The sequence below is a fragment of the Triticum dicoccoides genome, chromosome 6A (assembly GCF_002162155.2).
Source record: "Triticum dicoccoides isolate Atlit2015 ecotype Zavitan chromosome 6A, WEW_v2.0, whole genome shotgun sequence".
In the NCBI taxonomy this organism is placed as follows: domain Eukaryota; kingdom Viridiplantae; phylum Streptophyta; class Magnoliopsida; order Poales; family Poaceae; genus Triticum; species Triticum dicoccoides.
The window spans coordinates 384,652,114-384,672,960 of NC_041390.1; positions in this window are offsets into that span (position 1 = coordinate 384,652,114).

Genomic DNA, 20,847 nt, shown 5'->3' on the forward strand with positions numbered 1-20,847 from the left:
GCGCGTTGAAATTTTGGGATAACAAGGCGCGACGCGGGTTGAAGAGGCGGGAGTTTCACAGCAGATGAGACAAAAGATACTCGAGCTTGAAAATTTCGGGATAACAAGGCGCGGATTCCATGTTTGGCAGAATAAACTTAACGTGTACAAAAGAAGCAATTCATACAAGACACAAGAGAGTCATGTCCCCTTTTACTATATTGCTACAAATGCCATTGAAAAAACTACAAGAAAAATGTAAAAAAAATCGGGAGAACAAGATTACCCTGTACAGTGCCAAATCAATTCGCACTTCCCTCAACAACAACAAAAAACAAATCAATTCCCACCACAAGAAAGAGTCATGTCCCTTTTTATATGATTACAAATGCCATGATATCGAATTTCAATTTTTGAATCCACGTTATGTTGAATTCGAATATATCGTTAGGTGACCTTGCGGTTTATAATGTATGTAGTCCTACATTTTGATCTTCCATCTTATATGAACATTTTACTCCACCCTATGAACATATATATTGTTGTCTACCATATGGATTAAATTTGAATCAATTTTCCTTATTTGAACATGATTGTTGTCAAGTTATACCATCATTTAAATATTATCTTGTTAACAGAAAACATGCATATAGCAGTAATCATATTTCTCTATGAACTACATGTACTGTACGATCTCCAATTCAAATATTTGTATCAATTTTATGTTGAATTCAAATCACAATACATTGGTCTAGGTAGCGAGATGTTCGGGATAATCTAAACCTTGTTTTCATATGTATAATTTTTGGCTGAATTGGGACAAGTTTTGCTATAAGCTTCTTGCAAACCGGAGATTCTCTCAATAAGCCTCGTGGTTCTGAGAGGGAACATGTCACCTTTGTGTGCGAAATGATATATGTTGCCTCCCCCTGATTTTCTTTGCATATGCAACATAGAACTATATGAGTTCCCTATTAAATTTTGGAATTATTCCGGGTTGGTTAGGCCTTTTTTATACACTAGCAAAACATGCCCGCGCGTTGCAACGGGAGGAAAAAGAGCATCTTTCATAAACACATCCGACAACATCAGCAAACAATATCCTTTAAAAAAATCTTTATTGAAACAATTTCAAACAATATGAAAATCAACTTTAAGCCACTGGTTCACATAAAACTCGTATCAACAGTTTAATGTGCATCATCGTATAGGGGTTGGTAGTGCACTGTGCAAAACAGAGAAGATGATTATGTACCTGTTTTAACCTTTAGGATATGGTAATTGATAGGAATCAACATCCCCTATAGTGCCAATAATAGATTATGTGAGAGCATCAAACTGTCATATCTACTAAATTTGAATAGGGTAAAAACATACATAATAGACATTTATTAAATGCCCCACATAGAGAAGATATTAATTAAGTTTACGTTTGGTTAAATTTTGGAATTATTTCGGGTTCGTTTGGCCTTTTTTATATATTAATTGAGTTTCTAGACATTTAATGTGCATAATTCAAATTTTAACTACAAGCACATGCTCCGTTACACCAAAGTTGGTTGAAAAATCACATGTGTGTCCTTGGGTGAATTTCTAGGTCCCATGCAAGAAATGGGAATGAAATTCAAACATCTGGGCGTCGTGACTCGACCGAGAACATTGAGAAACTTGGTTTTTAAATTCCTGTAAATCCAAAACTCGCCTGTAAATCATGAAACTTGGCATGGTGTCATGTCATGGTACTAACATGCTATGGTAAAAAACCTGGCCGAATTGGAACAAGTTTTGGTATAAGCTTCTTGCAAACCGGAGCTTCTCTCAAGAAGGCTCGTGGTTTTGAGAGGGAACGTGTCACCTTTGTGTGCGAAACGATATACGCTACCCCCCTTGATTTTCTTTTTAGAGGCAACATAGAACTATATGAGTGTCGTGTTAAATTTTGGGATTAGTCAGGGTTCGTTTGGCCTTTTTATACATTAATTGAGTTTCTGGTCATTTAATGTGCATAATTCAATTTTGAACTACAAGCACATTCTTCAGTGCACCAAAGTTGGTTCAAAAATAACATGTGTGTCCTCGGGTGAATTTCTAGGTCCCATCCAAGAAATGGGAATGAAATTCAAACATCTGGGCATCGTGGCTCGGCCAAGAACATTGAGAAACTTGGTTTTAAAATTCTTGTAAATCGAAAACACGCCTAAAAATCATGGAACTTGGGAAGGTGTCATGTCATGGTACTAACATGCTGTGGTAAAAAATTTGGCTGAATTGGAACAAATTTTGGTATAAGCTTCCTGCAAACTGGAGCTTCTCTCACCAAGGCTCGAGGCTCTGAGAGGGAACGTGTCACCTTTGTGTGCGAAACAATATACGCTTCCCCCTTGATTTTCTTTGCAGAGGCAACATAGAACTATATGAGTGTCATGTTAAATTTTGGAATTATTCCGGGTTTGTTTGGCCTTTTTATACATTAATTGAGTTTCTGGTTATTTAATGTGCATAATTCAAATTTGAATTACAAGCACATGCTCCAGTGCACCAAAGTTGGTTGAAAAATCACATGTGTGTCCTCGGGTAAATTTGTAGGTCCCATGCAAGAAATGGGAATTAAATTCAAACATCTGGGCGTCGTGGCTCAGCCGGAAACATCGAGAAACTTGGTTTTTTAATTCCTGTAAATCCAAAACACGCATGAAAATTATGAAACTTGGCTTGGTGTCATGACATGGCACCAACATGCTGTGGTAATTTTGCTGTCCGATTTGCGAAGCCGCACACATTAACAATCAACAAAGTCATTTTGGAACAAGTGTTGTCATGTTACAATCGGAAACACAAATATTATTTGAACTATGGGCGTTCTACTTACCATTTATGTGCCGCCACACGTCCCCTTTTTTTATTAGCTAGGAGGCGCCGTGCAGGGTAGCTATTTGAGTACGGGAGGCGTGCGATCCGACCCCTGTGTGTGCTTATTGGGAGGAGAGCCCTTTGACCTCCATCTACCGCCCACCTCTCTCCCAAGGTCTCCATTAATGGCGCTCGTGCCCCTGTTTAATGGCATGGCTATGTCCCACTCGACTGAGATTTAAGAGAGAAAAAAGAAAATCCAAAAAGAATATTTTACACGAATCTTGATGTAAGATCCGACGTACCTATATAGCATCTACTGCGACTTATAGCAAGACTGATGAATATATAAGGACGACGGCAGTGGATAATAATTGTCTTACATAAGTAGGAAGATAATTAAAAAAGCCACATGCGGCTATGCCCGAAATACACAAGGGCAAATGAAGAAGGAAGACGCATACAATGATCTGGCTCGTTGGTCTCTACTTTCTTGATGCGCTGCAGGTCGTGGAGACTAGTTCTCGCGGCGAGCGATGATGATCTCTTTCATCAGGTTCATGTCCTTAACACGCTGCATGGCAACATCCACGGATTCCTTCACCAGCCTTTCGCGCTCGATGCAGAGCATGGCATTCTCGTCCATAAGTTTCTTGACGATGACACCCGTACTCTTCAACAAGGCAGCGGTCTCCTCCGCCTGATTTGCCATTCCGGCCCAGAGCTTGGCATTGCCCTCCCGTATTTACCGATAAAGCCAGTAGCCTTTTCAAACGAGGCTTTCATGTCGTCCTGCCACCTCACCCAGCCAAAGATCTGGTCCATCTGGCTATGGACGATCGCATGCATGCGCTAGTAAGAGTCGTCGCCTGCCCGCGAGACATTTTCCCAGTCTGCCGCAGTGCTGGAGGACATCTCTGCTGTGTTCACGGTGCGGCGAGACATCTCTGCTACTTCCGCGGCATGGTGGGACCTGTCTGCTGCATCGACGGCGCGGCGGGACCTCCGTGCTGCTTCGACGGTGTGGTGGGACCTCTGTGCTGCTACTTCTGCGTGGCGGGACATGTCTGCTGCTTTCGCGGAGAGGCGGGACATCTCTCGTGCTTCCACTTCCATGCTTGCCTCTCCCTGGTGGTAATTTCTCGACCTAGAACTCACGCTGGCCATGGCACACGCAAGGGAATGATGCTGAATGAATTGTTTGTTTTTTTGAATAATGAGTTGAGGAGGAATGTGCAGTCATCTTGGCATAGTAGTATTTATAACCGAGTACTAATACGCTCCTAAGTGGAAAACCGTTTAGGTTATGATCGGTGTGAACATGTTTGCAATTAAATATAGCATGGTAGTAATTTGGTGTGACGAGACGCAAGCTCAAAATTTATTGACGGTTCTTGTTTCGAAGTGCGGCACTATTCTCGGATGGCGTAGCGTGGGCATGTGTTCTCGGACGTGGTGTAGTAGTTTTGTAATATGTCGTGGCACTTCTTTTTCTACTGCTATGTACGTGCAATAATTGGCACCGTCGGATACATATCTAATGGTTATTGGGGCGTTCGACAGGAATAACACTACAAAAAAGTCACATTCGTGGCATTTTGGGTCGAATGACTTTTTTCTGTCATGCTTATGACACATCTATGACGATAATTGTGACAAAACCAGGCATCATCATAGATGTGGTGGGCTCCTACTTCTATGACAAAAAATCATGACAGAAAATGGGCTTTTCGTCCTGGGCAGGCCGGAGACGTACTTGCATGACATTCTTTGGTCCGTCCATGATGGAAAAAATTGTGGTAGAAGCGAGGGCGAGGAAAATTTCGGGGGGTTCCCGGTTATGGTGGGTGGTCGGGGCTGAGCGATGCACGGAGGTTTGCACATTTCTCTCGTACACGTACGCGCGCGCGTGCGAGGCATTGGGCTCTAACTGAACCCGAGCGAGGCGTTCGCTTAGTGAACCCGAGCGATTGCACTGGCTATGTTACTGAAGCCCAGCGATCGATCCCTGGCTGTTAACTGAACCCAAGTGATTCCTTCGCTACTGCTGCTAACTGAAGCCGATCGAACCTGCTGCCTCTTGATGAACAGTGAGCATTGTTGGGGGTTGGATGAACAATTCCCGGTGTGGTTTGGATGAACAGGACCCCGTGGTAGTAGTGGCCGTTGCCGCTGGATGAACAGGACCCCGATCGAGCCGGTTGGGGTGGATGAACAGGACCCCATGGAGGGCTGGATGAACAGCAGCCAGTGGAGGGCTGGTTGAATAGTAGCCGGTGGAGGGCTAGATGAATAGTAGCCCGTGGAGGGGTGGTTGAACAGGACCCCATGGATAGGGCTGGTTGAACAGTAGCCGGTGGAGGCTGGATGAACAGGAGCCCATGGATGAACAGTAGCTGGTGGAGGCAGGAGGGAGACGCCGTGGATGAACAGTCGTAGGTGGAGGCTGGAGGAGGTCGATGGTGGATGAATAGTAGCCCATGGAGGCCGAAGCGAGGCAGTAGACGGTGATGAACAGTAGCCCATGGAGTCTCGTTTTGCGGTACACCACACCCCTCTCGATGAACAGGACCCCCGTTTCGATCGTAGGAGGTCAAAGAGAAGTTCGTTTCCTCCGTTTTGCGGTATGCCACACCCCACCCAATCAACAGGACCCCGTTTCGACCGTAGGAGGTCGAAGAGAAGTCCGTTTCCTCTGTTTTGCGGTATGCCAGACCCCTCCCGGTGAACAGGATCACGTTTTGACCGTAGGCGGTCGAATAGAAGGTTGTTTCCTTCATTCTATGGTACGCCAGGCCTCGTTTTGGCTGTTCCTCCAAGCTGGTTGGCTCCCGATGAACAGGACGCATTCCCTTTCCTCCCAATGAACATGATGCAGTTTCTCCGTTCCGACCCAGCCGGTTGGCTGCCGTTGGACAGGATGTCGTCGCTATTCTCCACTGCCTCTCCATGTACACGAGCCTTGGCTGTACATATGCGTGAGTAGGCATTTGAGACCCCGCCCTTATGTACATACGTGTCCGTATTTACTTTCTTGCACCCTAGTTGTACGTACGTGTACACGATATTGATAGGACTGCGTGACATGCTATGTCCGCGCCTCTACTATGACACGTGCCCTTCCTTACTCGGCCATGGTTCATCGCTGTAGCCTGCAGACAGAACGATCGGCCAGTATGTTCGTACACGTTCGCGACCAGAATGACAACGCTACGTATGCTTCGACTAGGTGGGTCCCGACTGTTAGGGAGGATAAGGAGTCACTTCCTTGCGTGTGAAGTTATTGCTGGTGGGTCCCAGTTGTCAGGGGGAGAATATGGACGCACTTCCTTCCATGCGAAGATGTAGCTGGTGGGTCCCTGCAATCAGGGGAGAAAGTTTTTTTCATGAAATAGGTGGCCCGTCTGGTGGGTCCCTGTTGTCAGGTGGAGGAATCATTATTTTATGCGTAATAAGGTTGCACTTCCTTGCTGCGGCCGTGGACCCAGCTATCAGCCTCTCCATGTATAGTACTCTTCTGATGGAAGTCGTTCCTTGACCACATTGACCACGCCGCGCTGAGAGCACCAAGGCGGTGGAGACAGTGAGGCCTAGGAAGGGGATGACGCGGAGCCGGGGAAGACATGGCAGTGGATTCCCACATGGAGAGGAGTACAAGGGTTGACTGGTTCGGCTACGGCGTGAGGCTTCCGTCGTCGCAGAATAACAGGGGGTGTGGGTGAGTAGAGGGATGGCCTGGCTAGCGGTGGGAGTAGTAGGGGACGGTGAGGCCTCCACGGCAGGACAGCCGGCCATGGGAGGTAGGAGCACATGATTGTTTGGACGGTTGGAGCAAGAAAACCAGAGGTTGAATAAGTAGGACAACCGTTGGATGTTAACAATCCAACGGTCACTAGTGATAGAATTGTTTGTTGACTAAGTTGACAATGCCCTCCGTACGCGTCAACTTAGCAGGGCCACAAGTCAGCCTCCAAATCTGGTGGGCCCAACTGTCACGGGGAGCACTCATTATTTTTTTCTTAATAAGGAGGCACTTCGTTCCATGCCAAGATATAGCTGGTGGGTCCTTGCTATCATTGGGAGGATTCATTCTTTTTGGCGTAATAAGGAGGTACTTGCTTGCGTGTAGCCATGAAACATGTGGGTCCCAACTGTCGGCCTCTCCATGTACATCCCTCTTCCAATGTTGTCGTTTGTTGACAACATTGACCACGTCGTGCCGAGAACACCAGCACGATGGGCGACGGCGAGACCCAGGAAGTGAATGACCCGGAGGCGGCGAAGTCACAATAGTGGAGGGATGTGGGTTGAGTAGAGAGATGGCCTGGTCAACGGTGGGACTAGTAGGGGCGGTGAGGCCTGCACGGCAGCACAGCCGGCGCTGGATTTGGCGGCTGGAGCAAGAAGATCAGAGATTCAAGAAGCACGACGACTGTTGGATTGACATCCAAAGGTTACGTCTGCTAGAATCGTTTGTTGATGTATATAATAAGTAAAAAAATCTTGCATACGCGTCAACTTAATAGGCCCACAAGTCAGACCATTACCTATTTTTTAATAATTTACAGCTCATTGCAACTTCTTATGCAATTTATTGTAGTCCGTTTTTTGTTGGCCATGGCTAGGGTTAAAAATTTAAACAAAATTTCGCATATTTTGTGGGGTCCAAACTATTTTTAATACACAAATGTTGAGCCAGATTTAAAGTACTTTGAAGATATATTTAAATTGGGTTAAATCCCAGTGAAATTGGAATATGAAAATGTGAGAAAATTCAGAAATTATAAAGTAATTACCAATTTGTCGTCTGTTTTTATATTTACAGCCCATTTCATATTATTTTCAAGATTTGCAGCCGTCTTGAAAGAGTTACATCCCATCATGGCGTAGAAAAGAAAGTAGGCCTCGATTGGGTTTTCTTCAGAAAAAATAAACTGGGCTCATTTTCATAAAGAAAAAATAGCTGGGCTGGTCATGTGGTGAATGTAAAATATAAGCCTGGGCTAGACGGGCCACAGCCCAGTTGAAACTCTGCTCCGTCTCAACAATAACAAAAAATACTACTCGAGCAGCTACGTCCTAGGTGTTAGCCGATCTTGTGTTGTTCTCTTGTCTATTGACTATATATGCTGACAATGTCGTGGGTCCCGGATGTCAGGAAACCACTAGGAGTAAGCATTTTCATTTTTCTATACGCTAACAACGGAGTATATATAACAAGAAATGAGGAACTTTCTTGCGTATGGCCATGGACATGGTGGGCCCCTACTGTCATCCTCTCCATGTACAGTCCTCTCCTGATTCCTCTTGTTTGTTGACCATGTTGACAATGCGAGAGGGCGGCGCCACGGCTAGCACACCAAAGCGCGTGGAGGACGATGACGAGGCCTCGGACATCAGCGTTAATGATTTAGGAGAAGGTGGGGCGGCGATGCGTGCGCTGAGGCACAACCAGCCGTGGGAGGCGGAAGCAGGCGGCCCCACCGGCACTGGTTTCGTTTGGGCGGCTGGAGGAAGACAAGACTGAAGAAACACGACAGACTGTAAAAGCAGCAGGAGTACTTAGCAATGTTAACTGAAACCAGCAGGGGCACTTAACAACCATAGCTGAAAGCAGTATGAATACTTATACAGGTTCAACCATACAAAGCCCCCATCGAACAGTGCTACTTTGCCTATAGTTAACCAAGGGTGAGGCCACCAAGCCCCAGGACAAGGCCCAGGTGCCACTCCGTGCATCCACAACCTTCTGAAAGTGGCTTCATCTTGCAATGTGGTCAATAAACATGATATTCGCTTTAGAGTCATGGAAAAGCATGAGCATAACCTTATGTCCTATTCTCCAAGATGGACTAGTCTTCATTATTTGAGACCACCCATGAATAAGTATGTTTTCACCTCTAAGGGGAATGGAGTAGGTCGACATAAACATCATGTTGTGACCAAGCGCAAGTCTGACCCAACCATGGTCAGGCATCTGTATAGGAACAATAGAACTGGGAAGTTTCTATTTCAATAAGATCACATCTATAAAATTGTGTATAAGCAAGAGTTTATGAACAACATATATAATAGAAAACAACTCGTACCATAAGTTTCTCGACATAGTTGGACCTGTTCAATGTGTGCAGCATTGGCACACATATCCCATGTGGCCTTCCAGCATTGAAACGCCCCACAAGGACCTCAAGACGATCAATAAAGTGTAGGAACTTGTGGATGTCATCCTAGTTAACTTCAGTGCCATCAGTAATAGTCGAGTTCTTATAGAATAACAAACGAGTAGCTGTCGGATTTCGGGTTCCGCAGACCCTTGAGAGGTCCGAACACTGGGGTGCACATGAAGAACACTCTCTCCCTAGCACGCTCGATAATGATCCCACGGCCTAGCTCGCCGAACCCCAAGAACGAGTGACACAGAGATTTATCCTAGTTCGGGCCACCTTGGGGTGTAATACCCTACTCCAGCTTTGTGGTGGATTGCCTCGAGGGGCTGAGGATTAACTAGTACAGTGGATGAACAACCTTAGGAGGTGAGGTGTTCTTGAGCTCGATGAGCTGGTGTGTGTGGGGATGGTCTGAATGATCCCCCTTCTCTATGGTGGTGGCTAGGTCCTATTTATAGTGGCCTTGGTCATCTTCCCAAATGTTGGCGGGAAGGGATCCCATAATAGCCAAGTTTGAAGGGAGACAACTAGTACAAGCTATCCTAACAAAAGTAATCTTTGCCTACAAGAGGCTCTCGTGGTGATGCTGTCGTGGGCCCCGCGATGACCTCTGTCCAGCCGTCCTGGTGGTCTTGGTCTTGTTGCATCGATACGAAAACCTTTGCTGATGCCTCGGGACCCCGCGTCCGTGCTTGCCTCCTTAGCACCAAAGAGGAAACTAGTACACTGCGCCCGCTGGCTTCCGCCTGGCCTTGGTCGTCATGGCTCACGTTAGGTGAACCTCGCGAGGTGTGCCCTGCATAGATATCTCCGCTCCTCAGGAGCCAGCCTAGCAAGGCTGCTCCCAGGGAGGTCTTGGTGTCGTCCGCCTCGCGAGGCTTGGCCCCTCGTGAGGGTCTTGAGTTGTTGCTGCTGAAGCTGGGCCGTACCGGGCCATCGATTGAGCCACGCCATGGGCTGCAGGCAGGCAAGTCTGGGCACCCCCGGTCCCAGAACGCCGACAGTAGCCCCCGGGCCCAAGGTGCGCTCGAACTTGGCTTCTAGGCGAAGACAAAGGGCAAGTGCGGAGCGCCGCGGGCCCCTACCGCCTGCGGCCTCGTTCGACCCGTGGCGATTGATGGGACGTGAGCGCCTACACTTCCCCGCGCTGCCTCGGCAATCGCCCGACTTGACGAGACACTGCTGCATGCAGAGGAAAATCATCATTACATGTGATCATGGTGACCGGCGGTTGGCCTCCTCCTGGCTATAAATGAGGGAAGGGGCGGAGCCCCCCTCACTCATCTCTGCCTTCTCGCCACCCGCTCCTTCTTCCTCCTCCTCGCCTCGTCGCATTGCCGCAGCCCCCATGGCGCCAACGAAGAGGTTCTCGGCCGTGGAGAAGGGGAAGGCTCGCCAGGAGGGGCCTGGCTCACCACCGCCCAAGAGGGGGCGGGGCCGCCCTCGCAAGGACGCCGCAACTCTTGCTGTGGCTCCTCGGGGGCGCGGGCGTACTCCTTCAGGGACCGGCGGCGTCCTCGGCAGCCGCAACGGTGCTTCCCCTTGCGGCGGGGGCCACTCGAGGCGGGGCAGCCCCTGCGTCGAGGGGAGGCGTGCCATGGTCGCCCGACCTCCTCGGCCGCGCTTCCATTCAGTGGAGGTGCTCCTAGAGTTTTTCATGTGGTCGGAGAGGCCGGCCGGCACCTGGCTCCAGCTCCCATGCTCCATTGCCGGCAAGCTACCGGCCACGGGCCTCGGCGGCTTCTGGTTGCAAGCCAACGGCTACTGCAGCAAGGCCTCATGGGCCGCGGTGGAGGTTTCCGCCGCGGGTAACGCGGTCCTGGCCCCTGGCTGGCAGACATTCGCCCACACGTGGCCTAAGCAGGAGGCGACCCTCCAGTTCAAGTACGACAGCGTCCCGACCCTCTATGTAAGGGTGTTTGGGGAAGATGGTCGCTGCGTAGGCTGCTGCCCTGAAGACAGCGACAACGACGGTGGGCTTGGTCTTGACGACAGCCGCGACGGTGCTGAAGACAAGCTTTCCCTTGGCGACGGCCGCGACGCGTCCAGCGGCGGCAGCACCTCCTCCAACGAGAGCACCAGTAGCGGCGGCTAAGACCAGCTGCCACGCCCCCGGGCTCGCTTCGAGGACGATGGTGGGTCATCCTGCCGTGCTCCAGTGAAGCGCGAGGAGGGCTCCGACCGAGTCTGGTGGGCCCTTGGAGCCAAACCTCGTGAGCTGCTGCGTTGTGCATGCCACTTTTGTTTATCCTTTCTTTTCTTCCTGTACTTTTTTTAAAGAACAAGAATGGGGCCCTGCGGGGGCACATGTAATGAACTATGGTATTTATGCTGCTATGTTATGCTTATAGCTCCGATGTTATGCTGCGGTGCTCAATCTTCCAATGCGTATGGTAGGATACTTAGCTTTGATATGCTTACGATAGTCCCCTGCTCGCGAGGGCGCATGTACCACTGTCTGGTAAGGACCTTCTTGCCATCGGCTCGGGAGTCCCTGACCTCAGGGGATGTCACGAGGCTGCGGAGTTGTTAGAAAGCTCCGTCAGGTGTTTTATTCTTCTTTGCACGGGCCCTCAGGCATGAGCCCATCGTGGCTCAGTGCACCGCATCACAGTACCCGGGGGGCATGGACATCAACAGGGTGCGCAGATCACGAGCTTGCTCGAGTGTGTCTTGCGAGGATAGAAAAAGTCGGAGCTCCGTAGGAGTAGGGCTACGGCGAAGTGTGTTTGCTGCATGGGGCGAGCCCGTCGCACGCACACACCTGCCAACCCCCCGCGCGTGAGGCGCGCGGGAAGGAGTGATGGGCAACTGTCACTCCTCCAGAACCAGGACCAAAACACAAAAGTGAAAATGAAGGGGGAAGTCGGTCAGGCAACTGAAAGCATGCGAACTCCAAATTCATTAAAAGGTTGCAAACCAGATACACAAAGCAAATGAACAGTCTCTTCCGGCACCTAGTATAGTCTTCTCACCAGCGCGGATCTAAGTGCTGCCACTAGGACATGGGAGGGAGCCTCTGAGGCTGGAGGGCAGCTCTCTGGAGACTCTGGGGTGTGTACAGCCCCACCCATTATTACGTGAGAGTGTCACGGGCGGAGACCTTCACAGGCACGGGGCATTGCTTCATGGGTAGAACTTTCGGAGGTGCTGGATGTTAAAGGCGTTCTAGATGGGGATTCCGCCCTGCGTCTCGAGGCGCGCGGCACCAGGCCTGGAGACGTGGGCGACCCTAAACGGTCCCTCCCACATGGGTGAGAGCTTATGGAGCCCTTCCCTGGGGAGCACCCGCCGTAGGACGAGATCTCCCACCTCGAGCGGCCTGGAGCGGATGCTACGACAGTGGTACCGCCGCAACGCCTGCTGGTACCTTGCCTCTCGGAGCGAGGCTTAACGGCGGCGTTCCTCCCCCAGCACGAGGTCCATCCCCCGCTCGGTGTCCTGGCGCGCCTTGTCAAATGCCAATGCCCATGCGGAGCGATGCCTAACCTCATGTGGGAGAACCGCTTCAGCTCCGTAGAAGAGGAAGAACGGAGTTTTGCCGGTCGACTTGGTCGCAGTGGTGTGGACGGACCACAGCACGGACCGGAGCTCATCGAGCCAGCCCCTGCCACAGGCCTCGAGCTTCTTCTTGAAGGTTCTTGTCGCGAGGCCCCTCAGGACCTCCGCATTGGCGCACTCAGCCTACCTGTTGCTCCTTGGGTGTGCTACTGAGTCATAGCATATCTCTGTTCCAAGGTTAGCACAATATGTTTTGAAGAGGTTGCTAGTAAACTGTGAGCCGTTATCGGTGATGATGCGGTTAGGGACTCCGAAGCGGCTCACGAGGCCCTTGATGAACTTGACCGCCGAGCTGGCCGGGATGGTGCAGACTGCTTCCACCTCCGCCCATTTGGTAAACTTGTCGATGGTGACGTAGAGGTAGCGGAAGCTCCCGGGCGGTCGGGGGAACGGTCCCAAGATGTCCAGCCCCCAGACCGCAAACGGCCACGACAGTGGAATGGTCCGGAGGCCCTGGGCAGGCTGGTGGATTTGCTTGGCGTGGAACTGGCAGGCTTTACATGATCTCACTAGCTCGGCCACGTCGCTGAGTGCCGTGGGCTAGTAGAATTTGCTACAGAACGCCTTGCCCACGAGGGTGCGCGATGATGAATGATGCCCACAGTCTTCGCCGTGTATGTCGGCTAACAGCTCGTGCCCCTGTTCCCTGGAGATGCATCACAAGGAAACATCGTTTGGTCACTTTCGGTAAAGCTCATCATCCCAAATGCTGTAGGCTGTGGCCTGCCGAGCTACACGTTCGACGTCTTCTTCTTTCTCCAGCAGGGCCCCCTGAAGCAGGTACACCTTGAATTCTTCGGTCCAGCACCCCTCTTGAGGTTCGAGTGCTAGGAGTAGGCGCGCTCCTGAGGTCGGGCCGTAGGCCGGGGCCTCCGAGGTTGGTGCTAGCGGGAGCTCCTCCTGAGGCAGTGCTGGCTCCGCAGCTGGAGGGGTTGCTAAGGGCTTGAAGAGCCATTCTTCGAAGATGCCGGGCTCCTGAGGCTTGCGCTTGGATGCCCTCTTGGTGATATTGTCGGCTTCCTTGTTCATGTCGCGAGGCACGTGCTACAGCTCCAGGCCTAGAAATTGCTTCTCCATCTTGCATACCTCCGCCAGGTATGCCTCCATGTGTTCATCCTTCGGCTTGTACACTTTGTTGGAGAAGTTGATGAGGAGCTGAGAGTCGCCCTTGATGGTGAGGCGCTTCACTCCCAAAGCGGCTGCGGCTTTGAGGCTAGCGATCAAGCCTTCGTACTCCGCGATGTTGTTGGAGACCTTTTCGCCATGTTGGAAGCAGAGTTGCACGACATACGTAGTAGAGCTTGTCTTGAGTAGGCAAAACGAGCACAACTCCAACCCCCGCGCCCTGTCGTGCGAAGGCGCCATCGAAGTACATGACCTAGCCATCTGGTGCTTCGTCCCCTGGTGAGAGCGTCCGGTCCTCACCTGCCTCTGGCCCTGGGGCATCAGTCCACTCTGCCATGAAGTCGGCGAGCGCAGCCCCCTTGATGACCCTGGTGGTGCTGAACTCCAGCTGAAATGCCTGTAGCTTGATGTTCCATTCGGCGACTCTACCTACAGCGTTGGGGCTCCGAAGTACCCTCTCCAATGGGTAGGCCGAAACGACCTTGATGGGGTGCCCTTGGAAGTAGTGGTGTAGCTTGCGTGAGGCGACGAGGAGAGTGATCAAGAGCTTTTGTGGCATGGGGTAGCATGCCCGCGTGTCCCGCAGTACCGTGCTGACGAAGTACACTGGGTGCTCGACAAGGGCGGAAGTGTTGGCAGAGTCTGAAGCCTCCTGAGGCTGGAGGACCTCGGGAGTTTGCTCGCCCATTGGGGCAACTGCGGCATTGTGAGCGCCGTCTTGTGGAACCTGTTTATCCGTTGGTGTCGTCGAGGCTCCAGGGACGCCGTCCTAAAGCTGCGTTGCCTTGTCCGGCTATGGGGCGTTGCCTGGCAGGCCCTTGGTTTGGTGGTCCTCCCGGACTACCACTAGCGCTGCGCTGGCGGAGTGAGGTTTGGCGGCCAGGTAAAGCACTAGGGGCTCGAGGGGACGCGGCGCCACCATCACTGGTGGGATAGTGAGGTATCTATTGAGGTGTTGAAACGCCATGTCAGCCCCCGAGTCCACTCGAACGAACCCTTTTTCTTCATCAGTTTGAAGAACAGGAGAGCATGCTCCCCTAGCTTGGAGTTGAAGCACCCCAGCGAGGTCACACAGCCCACCAGCTTTTGCATTTCCTTATGAGTTTGTGGCGGACTCATCCTTTCTATTGCCTTAACCTTCTCCGGATTTGCCTTGATCCCCCTATGTGACACCAGAAAGCCCAACAACTTGAAGGCCCAAAATATGGTGTTTCCAGCAGAACAAGGTTTATCGAGCATCACTATGATGGCCAGATCAAGTTTCATTACCATGTTGATGCGATGTTGATGGGTCATATGGTGTCGGCTCAGCTTCCTCCTCCCCACCTAGCGGTTGGAATTTGTAGTGGTCCAGTCAATCCGGGTTAAGGTCTGAAAGATAGCTTCTTCATTGATAAGTTCTGACGGATCAATGTCAGGGGCATAAGTGTGCTTACGGTTTCCTGGAATAAGATTTTGTGCCTCCAGAATGACAGGGTTAATCCATTTGTTGTTGGCATCATAATAAGACCGGTGAACCGTCAAGTTAGCATCTTTTGCCAGCTGACTCGCCAGAGGACGCATTTCCCTTGTCACTCTTTTAAGGGCTACATCATCAAAATCTGCCCCGTTTTCTTGTGTGCTTGGAAAGCCTTTGGCAAGGTCAACCGGATCCAAGTCAGCTATCCACGCTTTGGCTCGGGTAAGTGCCAACAAAGCGCCGGCCCTGGTAGCAGATCGCTTAACCTCTTCTAGCTGTGCTGGTACCATGGATAGCCTTGGCAGAGTGTCCTTGATCAGTGTTGGGGCCGGATTATCATAGGATGTTGCGCAGATAACCCGTTGGGCACCGGTGTATAGTTGTTCAAGAAGAGTATATGCTGCTTTCAGCTTCATCCGTACATCTGAGCCCAGATGAGTAATGCGGCTACCTGCAACGGTTTAAGAATTTCATATTTCAACCGGTACCTTACAATATGGATATTTCAAATACTTTGCCAAGAGTACTTACCAAACACTGCGGAGGTCATGGCGTTCACTTGACGTTTCAACCCAGAAAGTTTTTCTGCCACCGGTTTAAGAGCAGATTCGGCATCTTCAGCCCGTTTTAGCAATGTGCCCTTCTCAGTGTCCCAATTGGCACGTTCCATCTTTAATTCTTCTTTCAGTTGTTCCATGGAAGTTAAAGCGGCTCGAAGTTCATCTTTGGCTTTGTAAGATTCTTCTTGGTGAGATTTGATACTCTCTTGAAGATCAGTAATCTACGTCTGTTGATGGTTTATGTCAGCCTGCCAAAATCAAGAGGAGCATTTCAATATTTTATCAAAAGTCCCAAGCATAGAACTGGTTCTACACTTGTCACTTGGGGGCTAATGCGGATTAATTCTTTCTTACTGCTTATTCAAAGTCCCAAGGATTCATACAAGTTTCAATCCTGACACTTGGGGGCTAATGCGGATTAGTTCTTTCTTAATGCCTATTCAGAGTCCAGAGGATTCATACAAGTTTCAATCCTGGCACTTGGGGGCTAATGTGTGTTTGTTCAAAAAACTTAAAAGTCAACAATGTGCAGTTTGGAAATTCAAAAGTCCCGGTTTGTTTTTACAAATTATACCGACCCTTGGGGGCTACAGGATACAAGGCAGTGAAAATACAAAGATAAGGAGGAAAATGTTTACCTCATAACGTTCCTTCATCAGATTTACCAAGTCAGCCTCATTGTCTCGACTTGTATAAAGCCGGTTCAAGAATCCGGAATGAAGAACCTGGGCAGAAAGATTAGCATATTTTGACATATTAGTTTCCGTTTTCCTCTTGCCCATTGAAATAAACTCATCTTTGGCGGTATGTTTTGCCAAGACAACTGGATCACCCGGAGCGGTATAAGCAGTGCCAGTAACAATAACGTCATCGTCTTTACCTGGGCTTGGCGGATTAGCACTTGACTTCAGTGGATCAGCAACCGGACTTGCAGGCATAGCATGTGGACTTGAGGTATCCTCATGTATGGCCGGATCAGCTTCCGGCGAATTAGCATTGATAGTTGGTTCTGGCGGGGTAAAATCATCCATGAGATTATCAAGGTTTTTATCAAGATCCTCAGGAGCTTTCTCCGGTTCAACTTCACCGGTAGGGGCACTGGTCTTGGCCTTCTTACTCAAACGAGCTTGAGCACTAATATTAAAACAAAGATTAGCATGGTCAACTGAGTTATGAAAGAGAAGGGAAGACTACACACTTACCCAGGGACGGTTTTCAGTGGAGGCAGCTGAGTGCTTGATGAACCACCAGACGAATTAGAAGATGCCTGATAATTTGAATCAGATGAATTGGGAGGGCATCGGAAGAAACCTTTCAAAAGATAACGTTTTTCAGGAGAACAAGTAACCTCTGGACGACGTTTCCGGTTTGGGGTATGAGGTAAACCGGAAGAAGTGACCTGTTGACCACTGTGCCGAGTTGTGCGACGCCCTTTGGTTTGCTATGTGTTCAAAGAAAGTTTTTGATCCAAATGAGCAACAGGGTGAGAGCATTTCACTTTTCGAACTGCACGGCGAAATCGTTGAACCGGCACAAGTTCTGAGTCAGAAGAAAGATAAATTACCTCAACATGATCTGCATGGCTGGCCTCCACATCATCCTGGGAATAATCATTATCAGTAAAATATATGGATAGAAGTCAAGGGAGTCAAACTTTACCTCTTCAGCCGAGTCATCGACATCTTCTAGTGGTTCCGAGGACTCAGCAGTTTTCTTTTTGGCAGCTTTCTTGATGACCTTGGTCTTACCACGAGGAGCCTTAGCTACATTGTCTTGAGTTTTCTTTTTCCAAAAGGAGCTACTGGCCTATGGGATTGCACAAAAGGATTATTATAGCAGTGTCAAAGCGGAGAAGGATCAAGAAAAGTACAAGGTTAAAATATTTACCACTGGCGGTTTGTTGGAGGCGTAAAAAGGACGCAGACCAATTTGAGTACATACGGCGAGCGGTTTGTCAAGTATCTTCTTTACAGTTTCACTGACTTCATCGTTCGTCAGTTCTATTGAATTAAACTGTTGAGGATCGTTGGTGTTGCCGGTGTATTCAAACATCAATCCGGGCCGGCGGCTTAAAGGGAGAATGCACCATGCAATCCAGCAACGGACAAGATCAACACCAGTTAAACCATTGGCAAGGAGAGCCCGGAGTTTGGCGAGTTGAGATGCATAAGCTTGTCGGTCTTTGGTAGGAAATCTCTAAGGTAAAGGGTGATTATTGCTGAGCCGGTGCAGATGGTAGCCCGGTAAAGGATTCTCTTCAGCAGGGGCAGTATTCTGACAATAGAACCAGGTGTGGTGCCAGTCTTTTGGATGGATGTGAAGTTTGGCGTGAGGAAAGTCAACCTCTTTCCTCTTTTGAATCGACACACCGCCAAGTTCAGTATTAGGTCCATCAGAAAATTCCATCTGGCGGTTTAAGTGAAAGAGATCTAGAAAGAGATCGATAGTTGGTTCTTCTTGCAGATAAACCTCACAGAATACTTGGAAATTGCATATGTTGGACATAGAATTTGGTCCAATATCTTGAGGATGAACTTGGAGCCTGGCAAGAACATCCCGGAAATTTTTTGATCCGGGAGGACTGAAACCTCGAGCTAAATGTTGTAAGAATACAATAACTTCTCCATCTTGAGGTTCAGGGGGGCATTCAGGGCCAGGAACTCGCCAACGGAGGACATTTTTTTGAAGCTAAAGCGCCGGTGGTGACATATTCATTGATTTGCGTTTCTGTGATCCGAGATGGAACCCAGTTGCAAGTAGCAAATTGCTTCGTCATCTTACAAAGTCTGTAAAAGGAAAATGGACGGTTTACGATTGGCGGTTCGTATGTGTTTGTCAAAATATTAAATCGGCAATTCAAGGTATACGCATGAAGTGAACTGGGCATGGCTGTTCAAAGTTTAGATGGCGGTTTAAGAGAGGGCTAATGACATACGACGAATTATCAACACTAAAGGATAAACCGCCTTTTGGAGGCAGAACCCCAAGCTGAAAATTTGTTAAGTGTGGAACAAACATGTTTCACAAGTTGCAATTATTATTTTGGATAAAATGGTCGCTCTGGAAGGAAAAATTTCTAGACCTAAAACAGTGCAGAGAAGTTCATACACTCGAAGAGGGCTTCCAAACAATGGAAATGCAATCTATTTTTATGCAAGATAAGCATAAACAATTGCTGCAGCAGTTCTACGTTGTTTTTACAATTTAAACAGGGCATTGGAGGTGAAAACTAACAAGGGTTTGCATCGGGCGGCGATGACCGCCGACGAACTCAACAAAAGTTCCAATGCAGATCTGAGAAGGGGAAGGAGAAGAACTCACGGATGTGGACGAGCTGCGGAGGTTCGTCGTCCATTTCTGGTCAGAGTCAGGTCGATGCAGCGGCCTGAGTCGGTGCGGACTGGAAGATCAATGACGACGGCGGCGGCGATACTTGAGGTCTTCGGGTCGCGAGGAGGAAGACGATGCGGTTTGGAAAGAGGGAAAATGGAAGGCGCCCCGGTTTTATTTATAAGGAAGTGGGATAAAACAACAGGCGCGAAAATCGAGGAATCGGAAGCGGCAAAAGAGGATGCAGTTGTCGCCTCGATCTTAGGGAATTAATTAAAGAGAAGGGAATCTTTATAAAACTTTTTTATACAGGAATGACATCACAATGATTTACTACAGTAACAGAAGATGACGTCATGGCGATTCATCAAAGTTCACAGGGAGAAGACAATATGGCGGTTTACGAGAATTGCCAGAAATTCAAGGATTGAAGACTGACATGAACATGTTCAAATCAATCTAGGGCCTAATTTTGAGGATATAACCACTGAGGGTAAACCGCCCAGGAGGGGCCGGTTCACCTTCAGTTATACTGAAGCCTAAGGAAACCCAGAAGATGGCGCTTTACGGATGAAGCTTAGAGGCCCAGAGCCCGCAGGCGGTTTAGGGCCCATGATAGTAAACCGCCATGATTGTATAAACTTGCATTGTAAGATAAGAAAGAAGAGACCGAGGCGGACACTTGTATGAGCCAGCCTCGGGACTCTGTAGACCGGCCGGGGTCCTCCTGAGTATATAAAGGGGTGACCCGGCGGCGGTTCAGGGACAGAAAACAACAACTCGAAGCCAGACAAAGCGGATTCGCTCCCTGGTCTTCGAAACCCCAGCAATACCAATCGCAACTAGACGTAGGCTTTTACCTTCATCGAAGTGGCCGAACTAGTATAAAACTCTCGTGTCCCCTTGTCCGGTTTAACCCCTTCAAGCTAACCCGTAGTGATGGCTCCACGACTAAGTCCTTTCATGAGGACATCTGTCGTGACAATTCCACGACAGATGTGGTAATTCACATATATGTTGTCTAACCAAACAGGACAGCATGACACAATTTCACATATATGATGGCTAACTAAACAGGATAGCATGACACAATTTCAGATATATGATGGATAACTTAACAGGATATGATGGCATAATTCAACATATGATGAGTATCTAAACATGATGACATGACAAAACTATATGATGTCTTTCTAAAATAGGTTGGCATGAAATAATTCACATACATGTTGTCTAAGTATACATGATGGCATGATATAATTGACATAATTGATTCATATACTAAGCAGCTGGCACTCGCATGTATGATCTAAACCAAGTAGATGGAATTGAATATTGTGCATATGATGTCTAAACTAAGCAATGCAAGACACCATATGCATGATATGAGAAATATAAACATTGCAGATTAGAGCATACACCTCAGGTGGGATATAGGATTAGTCATCTTTCTCTGAATCCTCCTCCGAGGAGCTACCTATAACCATCGGGATATATGCTTCAACAGGTACCATTGCCTGCTCTGAAGACCTTGTTTTCAGTCCTGATTTTTCCATAACCAGCTCAAATGGCTGATAAACATGAAGAGTAGTTCAATATACACAGATTGTCGACAAATGGAATACGTAATAAAAAAGGATGGCATGAGACAATTCACATATATGATGCCTGGCTACATGGTGGTGCATAATTCACATATATGATAACTGGCTGAAAAACATGGCATTGCATAATTCACATATCTGATATAGAAAGCAAACAGGAGGCATTCACACAAAGCATGTCTAATCTAGGAAGATGGCATGGAAATGCAAGA